Raw genomic sequence first — 21,450 nt, 5'->3', positions numbered from 1 at the left:
TGAACTATGAGAAGCAGAAAAGCTGCAAAGCCCTCAAGTTTTAGGGCAATGGCTGATATAATTCCCCTGCTTCCTACTTTTAAAGGAACAGGGAATGGGGAATGACTGCTATTCCATTTCTTCTGTTATAAGTGCCTGAAGTTGGTAACCTAGGTAATGACCTTGCCTTGGGACTGTGCTGGTTTTCCTCCTCCAGACCTCTGCTGTAGGACATCTGAACTGGAGGCTCCAGCTAGCAAAGTAGATTTCAGCATGGAAATACGCGTACTGGCCCAACTGCAGCAAGTGGGCCCTACGCCTCCCGATTTTCTTTTGTAGCAGTTTCTCCTGTGTGGGAATCTGTTTTTCACTTCACAGCTAGTCCGAGAAAGTAAAGGCTTAGCATGCCAACCATTGTGTAACACAGTGAGAGGGGACACAGTTCAGCAGCGGCTACACCATGAGGCAACAGGTCTCCTCATGGAGTCCAGGATGGAGCCCTGACACTGAGGATGTCATCAAATTTTCACATCTCTGAGGACATCTGACTCAGACTCAAAAGGGTGGGCCAACTCGCTGACGTAATACAGTTTAATTAGATGTTCAGTTCACAGGAATAGAAAATAGAGCCTTTTCGTCAATGGACTATTAGTCTACTATACGCCTGACTGTGTATTTCACTGGCTCCCACTTTCAGCCTCGCTTTTATGTTGTGCATTCACATTTGTATTTTACAACTGTTCCAAGATAGGCTATATTTGTTGCCAAGTGTGCCCTGAATCAGGGCCGAAGTAATTTCAGAAGTTTCAAGAACTGCTGGCTTCAAAAGTCTTTGTGCTTGGGTAACGTTTGTCAGTGTGACCAGCATTGGTTTCTGGACCAGCCTTATCACTGCTGAACCCCATGGAGTAATCACCGCTTTGAGAAAGACATTTTTGACACTTACTTGCCACCTCAGTAGATAGAATTTGAAACAAGAAAAAATAAAGCTATGCACAGAAAGAGAGAGTGATACCTTTCTGGTCAGAAGAGATATTAGCAAAGACAGACAATCACTCACAGGGATTCCGTCTTATCTAATAAATGTCTGCACATAATCAAAGATGCAAGAAAATGTCTCTAAAGGAAAAGGTAACACGGATCTTTCACAGCATCACGTTAGGCAAATAAAATCTACAGGTTGCTTAGTGTTTATAGCTCTTTCATCTCATCCTAGGTGGCTTTGTGCACGCTTGCACATCTCATTGTCCAACATACTACTTCATGAACCCTAACACCAATACTTACGAAAACCAAGGCCCTCGTCTTCCACACTAAATATTCTAGACCTTGATCTCTTTCCTCTTCTGGGCAAAAAATTAATGTTGGCTGGAACTAAGTGAAAAGCTTTGGAAAAATCTGATGATTCGGCCTCTCTTCCCATGCCTCAGTCTCTTTTTGACAAATCCTGTTGCTTTACTCACAGCATCTAAGCTCTGCTATCTAAAGGCTAACATGCATTATCCTATCCAGATTTCCATTTTCCACTCCCTAAGATAATCTGAAAAAACTCATTTGTGATATGTCTGTCTCGGTGGGAAGCATGTTTAAAACAGGCACTTTTCAAATGCCACTTCTCTTTCTAAATCAACAAAACACTATTAAGGACTTCATAACCTTAACAAAATAATGCGAACTTAAGACACTGAGGCATTGATATAAGTCCTTGTAGGACTCTAGAACTTGTAACACGTAACCAACTACAACAGAACCTAACAAAATTTTGAAGTGTAATTTCTCAATGCTACCACAACTTTGACTCAACTTGTTTTTGTCTCAAGTTCAAAATATGTTAAGGCATTGCTATTAAGAAATGGGAGTATTAGGTCAACAACCAGTTTTGTGTAATTTCCACTGGGGCTATAAATTGTTTCCTTTAAACAGTTATTTAATGATGATCCACATGACCTCAATACAGTTCCTGATGAAAAACAGTACAGAATCTCTTGCCAGGTAATAGCATACAAGTTGACAGTATAAGACTACAGCTATACTATTATCCTAAAACTAGTTCTGGCATAAATAAAACAGAATTACCAGCCTATATGACAAAAGTTTGAAATACCCAAAACACAGATGCCAAAGACTGTCAGAATTTTAACAGTTACATTTCATACTTTTCAATGGTACTTAATTTATTCTACACAAGATAATTTAGACGATAAACCCAGATCAAATGAACAACATACTAAGCTTTGTAGGAGTTTAATTAAATAGGTATGGATTATAGAGGTTTCTTCTTAGCACAATATTTAAAGCAAAATCCATCCTAAAAACATAGCAAGGCGTTGCAAAAAGGAATAGCGTTCATTAAACCCCCTTCTTAGCATGGAATACTAGACTTTTTTCCTGACTTTAAAACATGTACTTCGCAGCCCATCCACTGCCAGTTCAAGATACATAGCCCAGATTGACAAAGACCAGCTTCCTAACAAAACTGAGTCGTGGCACACACTAGAAAGCTCAATAGGTTTTTCCTGAAATTGTGGTTTCAACTCAGAACTCAGGCAGCTGCTCAAGTCAAATAAGAACATAAGAAATGTCCTCACTGTTTGTGTCAGCAGTCCATCTAGCCCAGTACTTTGCCTCAAATATATCTATCGGAGATGCTATTTAGGGAGAGCAACTGAGCCAGGCCATTTTCTGCAGTCCACCTCTCTCATTGTCCATGAGTCTACCTAAACTCCTTAAGTTTGCTTACACTTTGAATTGCCTCCACAACCTCCTATGGCAGCAAGTTCCTGAAGTTCACCTTTTAGACATTTTAAAATAATCTCCTACTAGTTAAATGCCCCTAGTTCCTGTGCTATAGGATTTGCTGAACAACAGTTCTGAGTAAGTTTCATCTACCTCCATTATTTTTTAAGCCTTAGCAATTCCCCCCTCCCTGTCCCCAGTCTCTGCAAACTAAGGAGTCCTAGGAGAGATTAGAAATGTTAGAACAACTGCTTCATCCACTTGACCATGTCAGTGGTACCTAAAACCACATCTGTATTAGCAAAGCAAGCAGTGCTCATGAACATCACCTGGAATGAAGAATGTTATATCAGTCCTCAGCACAACACAGGCCAATGCCAATTGCCAATGAGCAGTCTTCTCCCAGACAGTATTGGAAATTATTCTGGAGACCACTCTTAACAGGCAGCCTGCACACAGACACTTTTTCTGGAGGAAAAAATTAGCTTACTAGAACAGACTTAGAATCATGGAATCAATAAGGTTGGAAAAGACCTCTAAGATCATCAAGTCCAACCGCTAACCTATCACTACCAAGGCCACCACTAAACCATATCCTCAAGTACCACCTTCTTTTAACTACCTCCAGGGATGGAGACTCCACCACCTCCCTGGGCAGCCTGTTCCAATGTTTGACAACCCTTTCGGTGAAGAAGTTTTTCCTAATATCCAATCTAAACTTCCCCTGGAACAGCTTGAGGCTGTTTCCTCTCGTCCTATTGCTTGTTACTAGGGAGAAGAGACCATCCCCTGCCTCACTGCAACCTCCTTTCAGGTACCTCCTGGCCCTCGGGTTCCAGAGCCCTGTACCTATTGTGTAAGGGCACATGGGGGGATGAATTCAGTCAGCCAGGAGAGGATTCGCCTACTGTGCCGAGCAGGGATCTGCATCCATCTTCCGTCTCTTGGGTCCCCTCCCTCTGCCTAGCAGCATGAGGGCAGGGGAGCCACTCCTTCTCTTGATGCTTCTATCTGGTCAGCTTGTCTCAGGGATGGTAGGGAGTGGCTGCGGCAGTCTACCTCCCTCTCGCGTTCCCTGATACTCCTCAGTCTTGCAACTTCTTTCAGCTCTGCCACCGTGCTGAGCAGATCCTCCACCTGCTCACACCTCACGCAGGTCCTGTCTCAGGAGCCCTCCATGACTGGAGCAAGGCTCTGCACTCCCTGCAGCCAGAGACCTGGGTGGCCGCATGTTTTAGTGGGAGTTCTGTCTGCATCACCACATGCCTTCTGGCAATAGCTCTTTTCCGAGCGGAGACCATGGCAGCGCAGACCACGAGGACAGCTTGCCAGCTGCCGGCTCGCCCTGCCTGCGTGAACAGCCACGCAAACTGCTGCGCCATGCCCTTTCTGACGCGCCACGCCCTGTTTGCCCGTCCTGTTTGCCTCACTCCTGGTCGCTCGCGCTCCCTAGGGAGCCGTTTAAATATCCCGCCATTGCCCCAGCAATGTCCAAGCTCCGTCCACCTCGCTCGCGAGAGCAGCCGGTTGTTTTTGGTGCAAGGGCCCCACCGGGCTCCTTATCGGGTTCCCTGGCACAGGAAACCCCCTTTTCTACCCCAATCTAGCGCCCAGTTGCAGGACTTACCGTTGCTGCTGCCACGTGCCTCGCTGACTTGTTCCATGACACTTAGCTTCAGTCTCTGGGAACATTCTTGTGCATGCTTAAATTACTAATATATAAACACTGCCCATCAGCAGCCTGAAGAAGCGTTACAACATTTTGCCTTTTTGAAGGACTAGTTAAGAGATACCCTCTTAATTAGCTTTGAAAATCTGTTCTTCACCTTAATCATGATTTGAGCCTGTCTTATATGATGAATACACTCTTAGAATACAACAAATCCATGTAAATATTCTATTTCTCTCCTCAAAGAATTCCAAATTAAAAATATAATTTTATTGTAGCTCAAGTAGTATGATCATGTCCTACAGAGATATGCATCATTGACTTGGACACACTCCTATCAATAGATGTAATGATAATTTAACAATAATTTCATCTGAAGATCTCGTATATGGTTTAAACTTTACTACATCACTATGAATAGAATAAGGAAGTATTCTGATTTTGCATCTAAAGAATCAAAGGCAGTACAAATGTTCAAAGAGAGTGCTCAATATTTCTTATTTCTGCTCAGTAAGCTCTTCATTATCTGCAAAAGAAACTACAGGATATTTCTGCAGGCTGTATCAAGAAAGGAGCTGGATGTTTTTCCAAGTCTTAAGCTTATTTCTAACACTGAAGAAATGAATTTGATAAAGATAGCTAGAGTCAGGAAAAAACCTCTAAGACTAAGAATACAAAAAACAAAAGGTGGAAGGGAGATCTGTGCAAGACAGAGCTGCAGCCACCTTGACTCAGAGGGCTGCTCCAAAAAAGGGAAATCTTAAGGCCAAATGTTAACACTCATATCCAGAAAGGCCTAGAAGTAACTTTTACAGCACGAAACAGAGGTTGCAGAAGCCAAAGTAGGATCCTTAGAGGTATTTTACTCTACCAATGCGGTCACGGCAATGTCTTTTAAAGGCAGAATGGCGACAATACAAGACAGAGCTGATTTATGTCTTACTAATCCTTGTCTTTATGGATACAGAATACTTTCCTAAGCAGCCTAACAATTTGCTTGTGCCAGACAAATATGCAGGTTAAGATACTTCTTCACTGGAGCACAGTGAGGGAAAGAATGGAATTTAAAATACAGAGCTAGCTAATCCTGCTCTGAATATGTTTGTTTGTACACTAATTAAGGCCAAAAAGCCCATTAACTCCACTGAAATAACAATTACTGACAGAATGAGGGGTTGTTTTTAAGATCCACGCTTCTACAAGCACCTCTACTTCCACTACCATCCTACTAACCAAAGTAGCGATGTATTAGCAGATTGACAGGTTTCAAGATAATTTCAGCTAGCTGACGGGAGAGACTGGCAGCATCAGACATGTGGCATCACAATTGCGTACTTACATTACAATATGCAGCAAAAAGTTTTCCCAATGCTCTCAGTCACACACATATATGCAAAAAAAAGACAAACTATAAATAGACTTGCACAATTAATGACTGTTCTCCATCAGGTGGTTAGTAAACAAGACTGAAATAAAACCTGTGGACATTATTGTGATGTACCAGTACCAAAACTGGAATCATCCTGATAAGGGCCACAGACAAGGCGAAAGACTGGCAGAGCAGGAAAACAAAAAAGCTTAGGGCTAATTCACAAGCACATTACTTCACCATTTTAAGGCAACATCTTTCCACAGCAGAAACTCTAAGTACAATTAGAAGTCCAAATTATTTCTGTCTCTACGGAGGAAAGAAAAGCCAATGAAACAAAATATTCAGCCAATAAATAAAACCTGAAATAAGACAAGCTCTAAAAACTAACATAATAAAAGATGTCTCATAGCAAGTTTGACACATTTTTTCTTCCTTTGCTCAGCATTATACATGTGCAAAAGCATCTCTCTGAATAAAACTCAAAGGCTGAAGAACAAGGTTCCCTTCCCCAAATACACAGACATCCCCATGGACAATACAGCCAGCCAAAAACCAGTACTTCAAAAATAATCTGCCACTTCTATCAAATATATATATGAAGTGGATCTGTAAGGCAAAAGCAATTTTATGTGAAAAAACTATATATGCAAAATATTCTTGCTAATATATAATATATACAGAGATAATATTTTAAAGTTTTTGTTTAGGTTCTAGAAGTTTAAATTTAGTCTGAAGCAAAAAAAGTCTAAAGAAATGATTAGGTCTAGACATATCCTAGACGATCTTTCACACAGGCACAAACCAAAACGAAACCAGTATTAAGACAGTTGCTAACATTCTCCTCTGCCTTGCTCCATACAGGTATGAAGACCTACCTAATATGGGGAAATTTTTGCAGATCAGATTTGAATAAGGCTTCAGGAAGAGAGTTTAGCTTATCCTTACCACATAAGGATGATCTAAGTATTATATATTTTAAAGCTGTAGTTCAAATAATACCTCTATTTCTAAAAGGACAGGACTGACAAGACAGCTTCTAACTCTTCTAAGCCAGCACAAACATCAAGAGATTCAATTCAGATACAGTAAAATTTTGTTTACAAGTTTGGTATACATAGCCACATTTTCAAATCTTTCGTAGCAGGTAACAAGTTGTGTTGCCCAAATAAATGCTTTTATACCTAAAAACTCCTCTGTCTGTAGAAAACATTATTAACTACTGAATATACAACATAATTTTAAAATATTTAAGTTTTCCTAATATCTGTGGGTTTATTTCTAACCAGCAAAGTCTTAGCTGAAAGACTGAAACTATCATTTTAGAGTTACTGGGATACGAGAGAAATATTTTTGTATCTGCATTAAAGAAAAAAGTCTATAGACATCAGGTGCTCGCTCTGCCTCTCCCAAATATCACAGCTCTCAAACACATCCTTCAGTATCAAGGAATATCAGCCTTCTAAAGGGGAAAGAAAAAGGTCAAGTTTTTAAATCCTGACTGAGGCTAAAGAAACCAATTATATACATTATATACTTTGTGTCATGTGTGAAGTTGTGGGATAAGCCAACGTGAGAACTGACGCTCTGTTCTCTCCCCAGGCTAGCACTGTCTACCGTCACAAAGGCAAGAAAACCAAAGGAACTGGATTGAATTTCAGTGTAAAGGGATATTTGGAATCCTTCCCTCTCCCCAGCCACCCCACCTCCCACTGAAGGGGAGGGGAACTGAATGAGTTACCTGATATCTTCCTCTAAAAGTAGTTAGTTATGCTTCGTGAATTTACATATTTTTCCAAAACGAGTGAAATCTGGGACAAATTTTCCAACTGAGTTAAAAGCCTCTAAATATACATAGCAAGAATGCTAACAGACCTACCACTAAATATATCATAACAAAAAAAATGCAATCCTTTAGCAGCAAAGCCAGTTCATAGCCTGGCATACACATTAAAACACTGAAAAATGCGGGGACGTCAGAAGGCAAGAAAAAAGTAGAGGGAAAAAAGCTAAGATATGTTACATTAATTTTATCCATTGCTAGAATCATATAAAATGTGAAGAAATACGAGTATGTTATATTGCAACTCTGGTTAAAGCATACTTAAATGAAATAATGTAGTAAGAGACTGTTCTTTACAACAAGAAAGATTACAAGCTGAACCAAAACTACTACTGAAAAGCAGAGTTCTGTTTTTCTCTCATTCTGGAGTGTTTTGGGAGATGTATTGGTTTTTGGAGTTGTAGGGTGTTTTGGGTTTGTTTTTTTTTCCTCCAAACAAACTTCACAGAAACCAAGAGGGTAAAGTGTTCCAAAACATTTCTCTGTACCTCTGAAACCATAATTTAAAGAGAATCAAATCACAATCCATTTCTATACTAGCAGAAACAATGGGGTTTTTTCTGAGATGTTGTACTAGGAAAGAGACAAGAGCTTCAGAGTTGGGGCTCACTTTTTTGGTTTTGTTTCTTATTAATCTGAAAACACCTATATTTAGCATTGTATGGTTACAGGTGCTGAGTCAGTAGCAAACGATTGTCAGCAAAGAAAAAAAATCACAAATAATGGAAAGACTTTACCAAAATTATACTTCTAAATGCACTAGTAATATCTATCACCATAAAAATAGACAGCAGTGGTTTGTCTGAAAATACTGCAACTGAAATTAGCTCAGCAGAACTGATAAGTATTTTTAACCATAAAGAAAAGGTAAATTCATTTTTGAACATTTTACAAATTTTGGAAAACACCATAGCTAATGATTTCGATCATTCTGACTTCAAAAATCTTTAACACACTCAACTAATCTTGGTAAGCGGGGGGGGTACTGCAAAGCCCTTTGTAACATTTAGACTATATCTTTAAGAGTCTGTCTGCAACAAGATTTAAAAAGGGTGTATTTCTGGAAAAGGGTGAATATAATACAACACAACTTCCAGGCAGAGCCACATTTCTGCTCTGTCATTAGGGCACATATTCAGAACAATTACATTTTTCTCCACTAATAGCTCCAATCAAGATGCTAATTAGTGACATGCTTTATCTCCTAAGCCACTTCAAAAGCCTTAGCACTTTGACTTACTGTTGCTCGCATCCTTTTATTTCTCTCATTCAACTGGTGCTACCACAGTGACAAAGGATGAAGGAAGATTCAACTCCGGCTGCTCCAATCTGTTCCATTCACTTGATACTGAGGTAATCTTCGGTGATGTGTTGAGCACTGCCTCTCCCTTCTTTTAACAGGGCACCTTAACCTAAATGCCACGCTGGGGTATCTCCCTTTACCTTCCTCTATAGCTGTGCATCCACAAAGCATGTGGAGGCAGGATGTGAAAGGTAGGATCAATTAACAATATAGTCAGCAATACCTACCTCAAGCCTTCCTTCCTATCAAATTAGGCAACGTACAGTGAGCTTCCTGCTGTACACGAATGTATCATGTCACCATAGCAACTAAATCAACAAATAGCTGCTGCAGCATCTGCTTCTAGATCATCTAACGTCAGTCAACAGAAGGTTCGGGTTTAAGAGAACAAAGCTTCCAAATATATGCCATTTTATAACTGCATTTTTAATTTAGCCTCCTGGTTCCCAGATAGGATATATTAGCTCAGAATGAACCAACTTCTGACTTTATACTTGCATCTGTAATGCAGCTCATGACTTTGGTTTGCAAATAAGCCAGAAAGGAGGGAGAGGAAAAAAAAAAAACAAACCACAAAACCACTTTATAAGAGAACGAAGATATACAGCTAAGAAATAATTAACTGGATTCTACTGCACTTTTTCTTAAACACTATATTACTCTATACTGTACATTTATTAGATACATTAAGAAGCATGAAAAGAAAGAAGTGTTTCCCAGTTTTGTTTTATAATCTACATACATGTCTGCCCTAAATAATACTATAACCAGAAATATCTTTTATTAGATATTAATATTGAAGACATTTCAGATGACTGACAAAGATGGTTTCCCTCTATTAGTTGCCACTAAAAAGCTGAACTGAAAATATCCAGCATTAGTTTCTGGCAACCTCACATCTGCCGTCTTTAACCCCAACAGCAGCAGGGGCCCACCAGCATACCCTCACCTGTGGAAAGACAGCCTATGCAGAGCAAAATACACATCCCTCCCTTCTTGGGAGAAATTACTTCAAATATCACATATTCCTCACTCTGGTTTAAGTCATAACCCATAAACAGACAAGATATATGAAACTGCTTTGTAACAACTTGGTATCTGGAATGTGGCAACATTAAATTACTAATTAAGTGTTGCTGGAGGTATAAAAAAATTTAAAACATTCCTTGGACAGTAATGTCTTCAAAGGTAATAAGCAAGTGTACACACAGAGATACACTTTTATGTAAAAGGACTCAAATCTACAGCCTACTTATAACAAAAAAAGTAACTTTCCACTATTTTAGCTTCAAGTTGAAATTTCAATGAAATTCTTTACCAACTAAAAGCTTTCTAGGCTCAAGGTATCAGTTATTCAAATCCAGTATAATTTTATTGTTTAAAACATTTACTTTTTAGTTTTCAAAGCAGCTGTTTTCCATCTATGTCCAGCCTTTTGTTACAAGGAAAGTCATTACATGTAGGTTGGCTCTGCAGTGTGGTCCAGCGAACAGGGAAAGCTGGACAGACGCACGATGCTATCTCTGTTGTGGCTCCAAAGCAGACTTACAGTGATGCGTGGGTTTGCCACCTCAGCTATGCCAGAGTCCCCCTGTTTGTAGGACTAGTACAACAGTATTTGTATGACCCTAAAAGCTACTGTTCAAAGAAAACTGCAAGACTTGAGTGTTTTTATTCATTAGCAGCACAGGACTTGCCAGATGGAGTCACATCTGTGGTCCAGCTAAGGTGATGTCAGTTAGAAACACAGCACAAGTTGTTTTTCCATTGTTTGTGTGTTCAAAATCTGCTGTACATGTCATAACAATGCTAATGAGGCTATGAACTTCTCTTTTCCACAGTCAAACCCACTAACATTTAGAAAATGGATTAAATGGAAAAATGCAAGAGATCTGTGTAACAGGCATTACAGACAGCATAAGATTATTAAATAGGAACAGCTGACACATCAGTAATGAAAGCTGAATTAAAACAGTGTCTTAAGCCTTTGGCAATTTAAAATAATTTAAGAATTTCAGGCTTGTGAAGAATGTCACTTCCAACTAATTCTTTCATGAAGTCATCTTTCATAAGATTTTTCTGTCTCCATCTTCTTTTAGACTTGCTCCTCCCACCAACTCATATTGGCTAGTAACGAGTAAAGGGTTCTGAAAACTTTAGGTGGAGCTCTCTACTATAATCACACCAGTCTGTTATGACAAGACTAAGGACAAAATGTTTCTGTGGTATCTATAAGTAATGTTAGAATTTTCTTTCTCATCTTGGACTAGATGATGCCTGAGGTCCCTTCCAACCTGTGATTCTGTGATTCTCTTCTGGGTTTAGCATGACAGAAGAATGCAGGGTTCTCATCCTTATAAATAAGTGTCCTATAGACACCGAACATTGTCCAAGTAACATGACGCAATGCTCTCAACCCTAAAGTTCTAAAAATCTTCTATTTTCCACCAAATTTGAGTAAATTCCAATTTATAGGTTTACCACAACTGCACAACTCTCTACCATAGCATCTGCTAATACCAACTGATAACCTAGAGGGATCTAACATAACACCTTCCTAAAGAACAGACCTGGGTAGTAAAGGCTATTAAATCTTAGTTTTCAGGACTAGGGAGGAAATATATACAGAATTAAATAAATGTCACATAATATGTTGCAGTAACAATTTACATGTTTGGGATTTTAAACAAAAAAACCACACACCCCCCAAACTATTTCAGCTCGGACAGGTAGCAGCAGCAGCTCCCAAAGAAAGTGAGAGAAAGCGTCCGTCTTTTCAGTGACATGCTCCTAACGCTTATGTATATTTTCAGGGGAGAGATGAAGCAACTGTGTCATTTTTCTAAACTCAGCTGACACACAGTAAAAATCAGCATTTAGTCTTTAACCACTGCTACAAGATACTGTCAGCACCACTGAATGCACTAAGATGACAGAATGTCCCCAGAAGCAACTAGAAATGTTAGTATCCACACGTAATAGTGTTAATTAATGGTCCATAAGTGTGTCTGTCTCATTCTTTATTTTTGAGAAATACTTATTTTTTTGATCTACTTGTTTCTGCTTTGTCTCTTCTCTTTTGCTTTCTCAGTTCTCAAGGCTTGGCTAAGCAAAGTTTTATTTGTCTCATATACAGCAAACCCCATCTGTTTCATCAGCATTGATACAGTCTGTGGTTAGCGGATAACAGTAAGTAGAAAATTTTCTGTGCACTATTATATTTTTAAATAAGCAAAAGTATAAAATAAGGGTAACAGAACTGTTTCAAAGAACACAGAGAATGCAACAGACAACCATTTGTTCTTCAAAGTTTTAAGCTAATCCTTGTTTACAGGGAAGTAGAAGGAAGCAGTGTTAGGGGCAGTTGCTGAACTCTGGCACCTTTCTGAGGCATCTGGCCCTGGCCAGTGGTTAGACACATCAACCTCCATAAATAAAACCTGGAAGACTTCAACCAGATTACTCTCATTTCACGGTGACTTGTTGTTTGAAGTCTACAGGACTTCAGCTTTACAACGCTAAGCAAAACTGGATGAGACACAGAACTCATACTGCACAGCAAAGCGGTAGCAAGGGCTAAGCTTTCAGCTAATACTTTGCAGGGGCTCATCCCCCAGCAGGCACTTCCTGTGACCAATTTGTGTATTTGTGATGGTCCAAAACAGAATCAGGGAGTAAACTTTCATTTACATTGGATCTAGATGCACTGAAAGGTAGAAGACTGCAAATTTAATTTTGGAAAACGAAGTAATTTAACAAAGATTGTCTGAAGTGAAAGTTACAATTAAAAAACCCAAACTCCCACTTGCTTAAGATGCTACTAAATGTTGAGACTATCAAAAACCTTGTTTCTAAAAAAAAAAAGGCACTGTAAAGTGCTGCATGTGACATTGTTCAAAGAAAGTCAGGCACTTTGAAGACTTTTTTTATCTGATTTACAGCAGGTTTTTTAGGTGTTGTATTTAAAATAAATAAAAAAATATAATCTTCTCTTCCTGTAATAATCCTGTCTTCTTCACAACACGTGTGGAATCAAAACACCCTTGAAATTATATCAACTGAGCATCAAAACTGAAGACACTTTTCAGCTGTATTTCAGCTGTATGTACTTTGCAATTCCCACACTTCGACTGCAAGCTGTACCAGCAGTTGCCATGTAAAATACTTTGCCAAATAGGTATTATTGGCATTTCCCCATGCAAAAAAAAAATACTTCCAAAGACTGTCTACTTCCAGCCTGTATGAATCTGTTGTGAAGATCTTAATGCTGAGAAGAGGGGAAGAATTAGTTTGCTGGTTAGCACATATTTGAAACAAGCTGAACAGTTGTGCCATTGTTAGAGAGTTTTTCTAGTATTTTCCTTCCATATAATACCTACTGATAAATAAATAAAAAGAATCTTACAAACATTATGAAAGCTAGCGAAGATGAACAAAGTGAGGTGGACAATTAACAGACTTGCTGATGATGACGTAAGTCAATGGCGCTTTAAAGAATTTCTTTGTCACTAACATCTGGACATGTCTGAAACTGTGTAACCAGTTATGCATTCACCACGAAACAATATCCAACATTATAAAGCGATCACGATCAACCTTTGGCCTAACAGCTGAATACGTTATTTCAGAAAGGTCATAAAGCTACAATTGATTCTCCCTCTGTAGGCTCAGGCAGAGCCGTTTTGGCCCTTGTCCTGACTTCCTTCACCCTTCTAAGTACAAAAAGAGGACCCAGCAAGCAGGATAGACGCTATTTCTCTGCCCTACAACCAGTAAGTGCCACAAACAGCAGGTTACTGATGGAGATCTTCACCAAGCATGCAGCAGCTGAGCTCGCTCTGGCTGTGCAGTATTCTGTAATTAATATAGTTAATTCAAGGGCTGAAGTGATAGGTGGGAGCGAAAGGTACTACCTTCTCATTTTTTTTAGAGCTCTGCTGAACAATTAAAATAAAAAATTTGTAATAAAAGTCCTTTAAAAACAATCTCCTTCCTGCAATGCAATTGTAACAATTAAGATTAAAATATAAATAAGCAAGCTGAAGCTGAATTTGGACATTGCTTCTGAGGAGTTTAGATTTAGGAAACACAAAAGTTGTTTGTTTAGAAAGTATACGGACTAGAGGAGAATTTTTTTTGTATTTCCCAACATTGCTTCTGAGAGCTCAGATTCTTGTTTGGTGACATAGCAAGTGAAAAGCCCATAATATTTAAGACTGATGGATATATCTAACAATTCTACCTTAAACAGAGCACAAAAGGAAGTGCCAAAGAAAGAACAGTATTCTCCAGTTATTTAAAATAGCATTTTGTTTAAAAAATTAGAGTGTTAAAGGAGTTTCAATAGCACTTCTAAAGTAGCCTTTTTTCCCTCCAGATAAAGTCCCCTATATACCCAGCTTTGCGCAAATCCAGGTATCGTTGTGTATCAACACACTGTGTGACAAAAAGAACCTGAGAAGAAAGAGAAATTAAAGGCTATATCCTCAATGGGATCAGGTTGAGAAGGCTCAGTCAGTGCTGGTCCAAGGGTTTGGTGGGAGAAATCTCTACAACTCCAATACTTTCTCATATATTATCTCCACTATTTTCAACAAGAAAGGGAGAAAAATTAGAGCCAAGGGCCATTTTTGCTATGGTGTGTAACTCTGAGTCTATCTCTTCCTGGATAATGTCATTCTGGTCACTCTATATAAAGTGTATAATTCTGTAGTACACAGAGGGTTAGATGGACTTTGCCCAGTTATAAATAAAGAAACCTCTCAGTCACCAGGGGACAAAACACAGGCTTCAGCTAGCAGGGGATATACTTCAGATTACCCCTCTGCAAAGTGTAGTCCTCACATATTTTAAGAGTGGAGTTTCTGGAGTTAAAAATATGACTTTGCAAAGCAGTTACTTTTTTGTCACAACTTAAAGAAAGATTAAAATAACTGTCCTCTGAGGAAATGTAAGTAAGTAATAAGGGTGAACTTGTAGGTCTTGGACTCTGGCATTCAGGCCCTGGCTTACTCAGCATTATGGAGGAGGCTGAGGGGAGACTTTATCACCCTCTACAACTACCTGAAAGGAGGTTGTAGTGAGGTGGGTGTTGGTCTCTTCCCCCAGGTCACTGGTGATAGAATGAGAGGAAATGGCTTCAAGCCGCATCAGGGGAGGTTTAGGTTGGATATTAGGAAAAATGTCTTTACTGAAAGTGGTCAGGCATTGGAAGAGGCTGCCCAGGGAGGTGGTAGAGTCACCATCCCTGGAGGTATCTAAGAGACATGTAGATGTGGCACTTCAGGGTATGGTTTAGGAGACGTGGTGGTGTTGGGTTGGCGGTTGGACTTTATGAATCTAGAGGTCTTTTCCAACCTTAATGATTCTATGATTTTAAGTGTCCCAAGGCAGAGAGAAGGGGAGAGAAAGGGACCAAGGAACACGCATGAGTCTGGGACACTACTTGGACACAACTGTACCCTCCCAAACCTTACTGACAGAAAAACATGCAGACTCAGGAACCAGGCCCACTTGCAACAGACTGCAGAGAGGAACGAACTGGAGTACCTCAGTGCTTATAACTCCAGGCAACTTGCACCTCCTCATTAAAAAATAGAAACCATACAGATCTTTAGTCACCTTCCTAAACCATGAAAGAAATCATCTTCCGGACATGCTTATTTTTCCCCATTGACTATATTAGCAACCTAAAGTGACTAACTGACTTCAAATCCAACCTTCACGTGTCATCCAATTCTCCCAAATGTCAGTTTCTGAAGAGATTCATTCAGCTGGCGATAGCTTGCCTCAAGTCTCTTGGGAGGAATCTACTGTATGAGAGACCAGCATTAATCTAGGATTCACATCATGCAAATGGGAACAGACATTTCAGAGAGAAAGGGAAGGATTACTCAGAGAAATTTTACAAGGATACTTCATTCCATGAAGTTTCATACCAAATACAAGTAGGAAAGGCTATGAACTACACAGCCTTCACTCTTGTTTCTACATTTATTTTCAGAGAGCAAATATTAAAATAAATATATTTGGATGCTAGTATAAGTTATGCAATAAATCCAATGCTGTTTTCTACTAACCAAGAGCAGCATAGTATTCATACATAACTACACACCAAAGAATTTTGAATCCTCACTTTCTGCTGAGGATGGTGGCTGCTTCTAGGAAATTTAAAGCAAGTTTTCAATGCATATGCAATCAAGGATGCATTTTAAATACATTAGAGAAAATTCTGAGCTCCAAGGCAAACAAAAAATTTTATGCTTAGCTAAGACAAAACTTCACTCTTCCTAAGCAAAAAATACAATTAACTCAGATACAGGAAGGATCTAATAACCTTAAGGCATCAAAGCTCACATCCTCATAGCTTTTTTTGGTGTTTTTCAAAACTCATAGCCAGCAACCAGTTAAAAACTTCTATGGAAGTTTTTTTTTTGTATACAGAAGGTCCCATATAAGTTTGATTATGTATTTTACAGTGATAGCTGCTACACAAAAGTACTAATCAATCCTAGAAAAAATATAGCTTGATAATCAGCTTCTGTAAGTTGGCACTAGAGCATTACACACAGAAGAGTTCTAACGGTTCCAGCAAACAATTCTGGTGTGCTTCAGTGCTATGAAGGATGGAAGAATAACTGTCCACTAAAACAAACTTTAATGGATCTCTGAAGTTAGATGTGTCTGCTAATTCAATAGAGCCAAAGGGAAAAAAAACCCATGCACCCAAACACACACCCCCCCAACACAAAGAACAACAAAAAAAAGAGAGCAGCCACCATGCATCTACTCTGTACTTTGTACTCCATAAAAATCAAAACACAGATAAAGGAAAGGAAAACAGCACAATATGGAAAGCAATGAGAACAGTTACAACAGTATATGTTGTTAAACAACTTTTAACACAGATTTTGTTTCTTGTAGAGGAAAAGATCATGAGACATATGCAGTTCTAGGCTTGATTTTCAGCAGCAAGGCAAAACCAAAGCAAGCTGGAACTTGATAATGTACCATATGCTTTTCAGAAACAGAGGCGTCAGAACTAAAACTGAGGAAAAGCATTTAGTAATCTAAGTTTACATCTTCACCATGATATTTCTGCTGTGACTCCACACAATGTGAACAATCTGAAAGCCAAAAAGGGAATTGTCAGAATTGCTTAAGTTCTTTATATAGCCATTTATTACTCTGCTGACTGAAGACTTCCTCCTATGATAACAGGTTAATAATAACTTTAAGATGAGAGGCATAAGTATTTAAAGAAGAAATTGGTTTTAGAAATACTAACTTGTAGATTTGATGCTAAATATCTATTTCAGTTAAAAGAATTTGCACTTAAACTCACATGCAGTATGTATGTGTGTATATATATACACATACAGACACATACTACAGATGTATACACATGCAGTGGAATTTTTTGGAAAACCCACTACTAAGTATCTAAACCTCTGAATAAAGTTTGGAGGATAAGCAACAAGCTTGCCAAGCTATACATATTACTTTATCACTACACCTTGCTGGGAAATAAAGCTGACTGAAGGTCAAACACTGTGTCCCACTCCCCAAAGAACAGGAAATGGTTAATAGGTGTTGGGCTACTTTGAGAGTCCTATCTACCTTTTTGGTAATAAAGGACACCAAGATTATATAGGGATGCCTCACTTTGCAACTATTAGCTTTAGTTGGAAGGTGCAGAGAGGGTCCAGGACTCCAGGGTTGCTGCAAAATTGTGTCAGCAATTTACTGATTTGTCTTGGAACAGCACTGGGTGCTGTAGAAACTTTCCAAAACAATTTAACATCAGTCTAATATCAGGAAAGCAAAGTGTCTGTTAAAGAAAGTAGTTTGAACTCTTGCCTCCCCATTTTCCTCTCAATCATTAATTTACCTCCCCCCATTACATCAGGACTCACATAATCAAACACATCCTTCCTGTCCAGCCTCAGCAATAACCAGTAAAGCTCACTGCAGTAGTTACCCTTACATGAAAAACCCTCAAGCACTTCTGTCCTCATACCATGTTTTCTTAGTGACACTTGGTTTTTATCAACTCCTATAGACCTTCTCCATACTTCATCCACGACATCACTCACCTCCACGATACATGGAGTACATTACCCACTCACATTGAATACAGTGATGGGAAGGTGCAACAGCAGTACGTCTGTGCTTAAGAGAGAGGGTGGAGCTCACAGGCTTGGTCTTTGCTTTTTTCCCCAGTTTTGTCCTATGAACTAACAGTAGTCCCTTGTTCTGTGGGACACAGAACAAGGCAGTCTCCCATGGCAGCACTGAGCAGCATATGAAAATTCACTCAGTTTAAGCTCTCCATGTTTTCTGCCTGAGCACACACATTCCTCTAACTTTGCGGATTGTTTTGTTTTAAAACATGGTGGAAAGTTACAGCTTTAAGCTGATGAGACACTTCCGCTACTTGAAGCATATGACCTTTCACCTTATCATGTTCAAATATTTGTAGTGCTATTTCAAATTTAAACTGCTAGCAGAACTTCAAGATAATCTATTTCAAATACTTGAAGATATGAACTGTTCCAGAAAGTACTGAACGGTCTATGTCCATCTGGTAATTCAGTTATGCAGTATATGTAACATAAGTCACAATAATTATAATAGTTAATTCTGGGAGGGGGAAGTTGATTAAAAAAATCCTAGATGTTTTACAGCTGAACAAAAACTTGCATGTTTAGGATGTAGTTAACTAGTCTAAAACAGGAAATACCAACATATAAACAAAATATTTAAATAATTTTCTACCAGGTTTCCAATACTTCTTTCAGTCAGGACTGACTAAAACTAATCAGAATAGCTACAGTCCAATCTATACACACACTATGAAGAAAGATGAACATATACATTTATTTACATGGACAAAACAGCTCTAAATTTTGGTTGTGAGAACACAGTTAAGTTGGCAGCACTACAGTTTTTGTTATAGATTATGCAATCCAACAAACCACAATGCTGTTATGAAAGAAACTGGAAAAGTAGTTTTCATATTTTAAGGAAGTAACCCCTACAGAATATGTGTGTTGTAGCTAAGCAAACAGGAGACTTTCAGAAAAGCAAGAAACTCCATCATGAAGGCAAAAGTCTTCACACTTCCTGTAGCTTCAAAGTTACAAAAAAACCCACCCCAAAATCCAAAAACAAACAAACAAAAAACCAAAAAAAAAGAAGGAAGACAATGAACTAATATTCCGGTTAAAATATTTAAAATATATCAAAAAGTCTCAGAATTACAACACGTTGTACTTGAATACATCACAATTTGAAAGTATATGCCCTTTTGATTAGTGTGCCATATAAAACAAATATAACAAATAATTTTAAGACCCATATAAATAAATAAAGGCCTGCCTGACCTTTCTGTGGCCTAAGTCCTACTTGGGCAACCTTGACAGAGTAAACAGTACCTGCAATTCTGGATTTCCTGCATTTCAGATATACAAAGTATTTTCTACTTAGTGATGGCTTTTAAATCACCAGATGCAAAAAGGGTTTTCAGTAAAATTTCCTGCCACTGAACAAAAGCATTTGCAGATTCTTCATGAGTCATTCATCAGATGCGAAGGAAGGACAGAAAATGAAAGTCGCAACTTTCACTAGCCCTTGTGGGACACAGAACAGTAGACAGCATTGTGGTATAACTGCTACTTATCATGAAATGAAGAAAGGAACTGGCCCAATGCTTCTGAAGATTCTCCTTTTTCTTTTTTTAAAATAAATACTGCCACTATCAGTTCCACTTTAGAGAGTATTCTTAATGAGCTGGTTTGGTTTTTTTAAATAAAAAAGGACACTGGCAGCATATATGATGCTTTTCCCTTAAGATGATTAACAGAAACCCCTACAAATTCATTTCTTTGAAGAAATTCTTTGCTTGTTTTCTAGTTTTAAGCCTGCTTGGCAGGAGAAAAAGAGACAACATTTCAATGAAAAAGTATCCCCAAAAGAACATTTAAGCTCATGTCTGACTCAAAATTTTGCACCATTATGGAGTAAGCTTGACAGCACAACATGATAGTCTTATTTTTGCAGAAGGCAGAAGCAACTCAGTCTCAACTATCTTTGAAAGGTCACGAAGATTAGGGGAGGTTCCCAAGTACTGAAAGAATGCAAATGTCACTGCAATCTTCAAAAAAGGGCAAGGAGGAGGATCCAGGGAGCTACAGGCTGGTCAACATCACCTTCAGCACTGGGAAGATGAATGAGCAAATCTTCCTAAGAGCCATTTTCAAACACAGTAAAGATAAAATGGTGATTGGGAGTAGTCAGTATGGATTCACAAAGGGGAACTCATGCCTGACAAACCTCGATGGCGTTCTGCAATGAAATTACTAGTTTGGTGAATGAGGGAAAAGCAGTAGATACTACTTATCATGAGTATAGCAAGGCTTTTGACACCGTTCTACATAACATGCTCACACAGAAACTGATGAGGTACAGACTGAACAGAGGCACTTGAGGTGGACTAAAAACTGGCTCAAAGGGTTGTGATCAGTAGTGCGAAGTCCAGCAGGAGGCCATTCACTAGTTACCTCAGTGGTTGATACTGGGACAGATAATGTTTACTATCTTCTTTAAAGATCTGGATGACAGGACATAGCACACCATCAACAAGTTTGCAAGCAATACAAAGTTGGGACAAGCAGCTGATGCACTCGACGGCTGCACTGCCATCCAGTGGGACCTTGACAAGCAGAAGAAATGGGCCAGAAGGAATCTCCTTAAGTTCAACACAGGGAAATGCAAAGTCCTGTACCTCAGGAAGAATGATCCCATGCACCAGTACATATACAGGGGGCCGACTGGCTGGAAAGTAGCTTTTCAGAAAAAGGAATGGCGGACAACAAGTTGAATGTGAGTCAGCACGGCACCCTCAAATAAAAAAGGCCAAAGCATCCTGGGTTGCATTAGGAACAGTATTACCAGGAGGTCAAGGGAGGTGATCTTTCTGCCTGCCTGGCACTGAGGAGACATCTGGAATGCTGGGTCCAGTCCTGTGCTCCACAGTACAAGAAGGACATGGACATGCTGGAGAGAGTGCAGCAAAGGGCCACAAAGATGATGAAACTGGAGTATCTGACATGTAAGGACAGGCTGAGACAGCTGGGACTGTTCAGCCTGGAGAAGAAATGTACCAGGGGAGATCCTATTATCACTGTGCATGAATAACTGAAGGGGGTGGGGGGAGGGGGGTGATAAACAAAACCGAGCCAGACTCTTCTCAGCAGTTCCCAGTGAAAGGACAAAAGACCATGGGCACAAACTGAAATACAGAAATTCCACTAAAATGTAGGAAATTATTTCACTGTGAGGGTGGATTGAATATTGGGGAACAGGCTGCCAGAGAGGCTGTGAAGTCCTTTATCCTTGGAGATATACAAAAGCCAGCTGGACATAGTCCTGGGTGACCTGCTCTAGTTGACCCTGCTTTGAGTGGGGAAAAGCTGGACTGCACCATCTCCAGAGTTCCCTTCCAACCTCAAGGGTTCTGTGATACATCTATGAATTTTTAAACAATAGTA

General features: G+C 39.2%; 1 protein-coding gene across 5 annotated transcripts in view; it reads right to left on the bottom strand.

The window, feature by feature from the left end:
* Positions 1 to 21,450, bottom strand: part of FNDC3A (fibronectin type III domain containing 3A) — a 129,715-nt gene that overhangs the window by 90,562 nt on the left and 17,703 nt on the right. The window contains exon 1 of one of the 5 annotated variants that reach the window (XM_064440882.1): positions 17,995 to 18,254. The exons of the other annotated variants lie outside the window; for them this stretch is intronic. The gene's annotated coding sequence lies outside the window, so the exon portion shown is untranslated. Of the gene's footprint in view, positions 1 to 17,994; positions 18,255 to 21,450 lie in introns of those variants that run through there. 5 annotated transcript variants of the gene reach the window in all.

Source organism: Phalacrocorax carbo, chromosome 1, assembly GCF_963921805.1.
Source record: "Phalacrocorax carbo chromosome 1, bPhaCar2.1, whole genome shotgun sequence".
Classification (NCBI taxonomy): Eukaryota; Metazoa; Chordata; class Aves; order Suliformes; family Phalacrocoracidae; genus Phalacrocorax; species Phalacrocorax carbo.
Note: the sequence above shows the minus strand (reverse complement) of the source record. Positions and strands in the feature narration are given on the sequence as shown.